The sequence below is a fragment of the Grammomys surdaster genome, unplaced genomic scaffold (assembly GCF_004785775.1).
Source record: "Grammomys surdaster isolate TR1022 unplaced genomic scaffold, NIH_TR_1.0 62, whole genome shotgun sequence".
NCBI lineage: Eukaryota > Metazoa > Chordata > Mammalia > Rodentia > Muridae > Grammomys > Grammomys surdaster.
Genome location: NW_021604564.1, coordinates 14,391,150 through 14,396,686, shown reverse-complemented (window position 1 = coordinate 14,396,686; position 5,537 = coordinate 14,391,150). Strand labels below are relative to the sequence as shown.

General features: G+C 42.3%; 1 non-coding gene across 1 annotated transcript; it reads left to right on the top strand.

The window, feature by feature from the left end:
- Positions 1–4,849: 4,849 nt before the first annotated feature.
- Positions 4,850–4,923, top strand: Trnat-agu. The gene has a single exon. It is a non-coding gene; the product is annotated as a tRNA-Thr (tRNA).
- Positions 4,924–5,537: the final 614 nt, after the last annotated feature.

Sequence of the window (5,537 nt, the reverse complement as noted above, 5' to 3'; positions counted from 1 at the left end):
ACTCTGTGTCTGCTCCAGCCCAGAGGACCAGGCAGGGGCAGAAGGGCGAACTGCATTTTCTAAAGCCATGAGTCAAAATAAACCTCTTGTCCCTGAGAATGCTTTCCTCAAGTGGTTTTCTCACAGGAGTGAGATAAGTAAGTAACCAATATACAGGAGTAGAGGCAAAAATGGGAAACATAACATCTCCCCGACATGGCTCTTTGGAAAGGCAACAAGGTATAAGCAGGAAGGAAGTAGGGACCTAGAAATGTGGAAAACTCAAAACAAAGCTCCATTTTCCATAAAGAAAAAAAAGAAAAAGAAAAAAAATCACATATTTTCCCACTATGCATAAAGAACATATAAGTCACACAAAACGTCAATGGACATACTGACCGTTGTTAGTGGTTTGGTGGATTGGTTTCAGCTCAAATAGAGGCTAGATGACCCAGGAGCCTCGAGGCTTTTGAGAACTGAAAGAAGTCACACTGCTCAGTTAATCATTGCAGTGACCAGCTGAAGGTTGTTTTCCCTTCTGGAGAGCATTTCTTTGTCCAACTAAGTGAGCCTGGATTTATGATCACAGGGTGTAGCACAAAGCATGTGACTGATCAATTTGTTCCTATTGAATGAAGGGCGGTTTTGTTTAGTTAAAAGCTGGCACTACTGTATTACTTTTTGTGAATCCTGGGTGTATTTTTTTTCTTAAAAGGGGAAAGAAAAGATTTGTATGAAACAGTGACTGAGATGTTTGTTCATGACTGAGGAGCAGGACTTGGGAGGCTGGGGAGCCAAGTGCCAGCCTTCTTTTCCTAAAGCACTTCCCAGGTTCTACCTCAAACACTTGTTCTCTGCTCATTTCCTGAGTCTTGACACAACACCACAAAGCAGAAGCTCTAAAACCTCCACCCTAAAAATAAGGCCTTTTTTGGTTTTCAGAAAAATATGTCCATTTTATTTTTTTCAGAAAACAATATTACAATTTAGTGTGTGCGTGTTCTTCTGTGTGTCTGCACATGTATAGAGGTCAAATGACTGTTGGCGGGAGTCAGTTCTTTCCTTCCACCACATGGGTCTAGGGATCAAACTCAGATGCTCAGGTTTGCCAGCAAGTACCTTTACCCACTGAGCAATCTTGCCAGGCTCTGGACATAACTCCGATATGAAGTGGAATAGGTAACAGTAAACAACATAGGGCTCAGCTCCCTGAAGGCTCAACTCCATTTCCTGGGACTAGATTAAACACACATAATTTCTTTGGTCATCCAGATAGTATCTTGATGACTATCTTTAAAAATACAGTGTGCGGCAGATGTGAGCAAGCTCTCCCATTCTTTGCAGGACAGTTTTATTGTGTAGTTATCTCAGCATCCATGTTGCCACTGCTGCTATGCAACTTTAAGGTGTCTGGTACCTGGACTGCCACTTGTAGATTCAAGAGAGCACCGACGCTGCTCCCAGGAGCACAAATGCTCTTCAGGCAGGAAGATGGGTTATCATCGACAACAAAAACCATTGTAGTAAAGCAAGCAGGCAGCAAGGTGGCGATTCGGGAATTTCAGGATGGGCTTCGTCCCACAGCTTCTCACGGAGTGAGACCCCAAACTCCAGTTCTCACTGCAAACTTCCAGCACCTGTTTGACTTCCTAAGGAGGAATTTGGGGAGGGAAGAATGTAACCTGCATACATGTTTCCAAAAAAATCAGAGGCCTAGAAGGGCATTGCAGATGTTCTCTCTGACAGCATTGTTTAGATGGGCATTGCAGGTGTTCTCTCTGACGGCATTGTGTAGAAGGGCATTGCAGGTGTTCTCTCTGACAGCATTGTGTAGAAGGGCATTGCAGGTGTTCTCTCTGACAGCATTGTGTAGAAGGGCATTGCAGATGTTCTCTCTGACAGCATTGTTTAGAAGGGCATTGCAAATGCTGTGTGTGACTGTATTACACAACATACCTTCCACGCATTTGTCCAAACCTGCAGATTGTCCACCAAGAGTGGCTATAATGTGAACCTTGAGCTTCGGGGGAGACTGCTGTATTTGAATGTAAGCTCATCACTGCACAGATAGCAAGGTACCACTCGGGTAGGGATGTTGTGGCAGGGATAGTTATATGGGAGGTAGGCAGAACTATCTGGAAGATTTATTTCCCTCCTTCTTATTTTTTTCTGTGTCCCGAAAACATTAGCCTATTGATAGTAATTCTTTGTTTGAGATTCAAGTAGCACACTCTAACAGCAGGTCATTTATTAGTGCAAAACTTCAAACATCTCTACCTGCTCATAACAATGTGTTCTTGAAACAAATTCAAATAAAATCAACCAACTAATATCCAACCAAAGCTTATCCACATGGTTCAGCAAAATGTCTCAGCTGAACAATGTGAATACATAGTAAATACCACACCTAACATGGAATCCCTTTTGAGACCCAAAGTTACGGTAGTATTTAGCAGTTAGTCATGTATGTCTGTAAACATTGTGAGTTGAGAAACACAAGAAAATGAGGCTGTAGGCATAGCTGTGAGTATAATTATTGTTCCCTTATGCCAGCCCATGCCCCCTAAAACTAACTGCTTCCACTTAACAAACTTTCCCATAGACTTCATTAGGTGTGCTACATTCAAACTACAAATGGACAACTCCTCCAGACTCATCCCTCACAACTACCTTCAAAATATGTCATTTGAACAGAAAGTCTCCCAACGGATTCAAAGAAAACCAACAAGCTTCCAAAGCAGCCATAGTTCCACCGTGGAGTTAGATACCAGGATGTGAAGGCCACTCTCAATAGTCTGGTAGACCAGTGACTATTTACTGTGCACCCCTCAGATTGCCGGTGAATTCTTTTGTGCCCAACATTACATCTTGCCTGCATATGTCAGGGAAAAGCTGCTTCATCCTGGTGGCATGTCCAGAGGAGGCTGGCGCTCTGCTGTCAGCTCGCCCAGTTCTGTTGATCCACTATGTAGGTAGGTCTTCTGCACAGATCAGCTGATCCGGTCACGCAGGTCTCCAGTGACAGCCACAGTGTCCCTTCTTCTTCCATATCTACTGACACCTTGAGCAACACACTTTGAAACAGGAAGCTGGAAGTAGGTTTTCTACCTGACATATTTTCTTTTTTAAATGGTGGCATTGTTATAGAAGGACAAAATGTGTGTCTACTTGTGGTGGTTTCAATATGCTTGGCCCGTGGGAAGTGGCATTATTAGGAGGTGTGGCCTTTTTGGAGGGAGTGTGTCATGGTGTAGGCAGGCTTTGAGAACTCCTTATACTCAAGCTCTGCCCAGTATGTCAGAGAATCTCTTCCTGGCTACTTTTGGATCAAGATGCAAAACTCTCAGCTCCTCTAGCACCTTGTCTGCCTGCATGTCACCATGCTTCCTGCCATGATGATAATGGACTGAACCTCTGAAATTGCAAGTCAGCTCCAATTAAATGTCTTACATTCTAAGACTTGCTTAGGTCATGGTGTCTCTTCACAGCAGTGAAACCCAAACTAAGTCACTAGTAGAATGTAATTTTCATACCAAGGGCTCAACTTATTAACTTACAATTTTTGACTTTTGATTACTTTTTTGAGTAACATTCAACTTTAATTTTTTTAACTTTTTATTGATTCTTTATGAGTTTCACATCATGTACCCGAGTCCTGCTCATTTCCCCATCCCCTCCTATCTACACTTTGGTCTTGCAACTTCCCCACTAAAATAAAAAACACATACAAACAAACAAAACATAGAAAACATCTCCTCATGGAAGCTGTAGTACATCACAATGTGTCCCACCATGCATCCCTCTGTCACACTGGAAAATGTGAGTGTATACAAACAAAAATACAGTTGGGCCCTTTATTTAAACCATTAGAATTAACTCAGAATGAATTATGGATATAAATGTGAGCTAAAACTATAAAATTACTAAAGGAAAACATGAGGCAATGGCATATGACATGAGATTTGGAAATTATTTCTTATGTGACTTCAAAAACAAAGTCAAAAAAGTGAAGTAAATCGGATTGCATTAAAAATTAAATCTTCTGTAAGGATACAGTCAACTGCATGGGAGAGTCTTCCACGGGATGGCAGAAAATATTTGAAAATCATATCTCTGACAAGGGGTTAATGTCCAGCTTCCAAATCAACAACCAGAGTTAAGCAACCTGACCCAGAGCTAGGCAAGACAGTTGAAAGAAATATTTCATAGTTACTGTAAAAACCATTAGCTAGCCAATGGATATTTACTTGCCATCGTAGGGGAATGCAAATCAAGGGCATAAGGAAATACCACCTCACACACACAGGAGAATCACCGTTATTGAAGAAATCACAAGCGCTGGCAGGGATGAGGGGGAACTGAAGCCTGTGCACCTCGCTGTAGGGGGTAGAAAGAGAACACAGCTGCTGTGGAAAGCAGCATGGCAGCTCCTCAAAAATTAAAAATAGAATTCTCATATTCCACTCCTGAGGATACATCCAAGAGGACTGAAAACAAGGAGTCAAAAAACTGTGTGTGCCTCCATGTTCATACTATCTAAACACCCATTTAAAAAGAAAGAAAGAAAAGAACAAAAAAAGAAACAAAGAAGAGTGAATGAGAAAATGGGACATATGTACATAATGGAATTCAGCCTTTAAAAGGAAGAAAGTCTGACATGTGGTCCAGTTTGGATGAACCTTGAGAACCTTACACTGAATTCAATAAGCAGTCACAGGAGGAACAACGCTGTGCAGTTATGTTTGTATGTGCTGCCTGGATTAGTCAGATTTCTAGAGATAGAAAGCACAACCAAAGTTTCCCGGGGCAGGAGAGTTTAATGGACTTGAGTTTTCAGTTTTACAAGATTAAGATAATAGGCCAGGTCCTTGGCGCCGTGGCTTAGTTGGTTAAAGTGCCTGTCTAGTAAACAGGAGATCATGGGTTCGAATCCCAGTGGTGCTTTTGTATAAGTTGGTTCTCAGTGTGCTACTCTGTTCCATTTTTGACGGGCAGTGGTGGCACACGCCTTTAATCCCAGCACTTGGGAGGCAGAGGCAGGCAGGTTTCTGAGTTTGAGGCCAGCCTGGTCTACCGAGTGAGTTCCAGGACAGCCAGGGCTACACAGAGAAACCCTGTCTCGAAAAACCAAAAAAAAAAAAAAAAAAAAAAAAAAAAAAAGATAATGGGCCAGCTATCTACAGCAATGTAAATGTACTTGCTCCTGAGCTACACATTTAAAACTGAGTAAGCCAGTAAATGTCCTGGTATTTCACTGCAATAAAAAACCAACCAGAAAGTTCATGCCATGGGGCACTCATTATAGTGGCCTGCCATCTAGCTGTACAGTATTGGTATCTGAGGTTGGCTTGAAACAGGATACAGCTCAAGCCAGGAGCCAGGGAGGTCATAGGAGGAGCAGAGATCCTCAAGACCCTAGGAACCATCTGAGGTATCTTCAGTGATCCACCACGCAGGAAATATAACCACTGCACCTTTTAAGGATCTAGTCAGGAGCTACGGCTGCTTCGTAAAAGACTGGGTGTCATGGGTGCAAACAAGATAATATTCATACACTG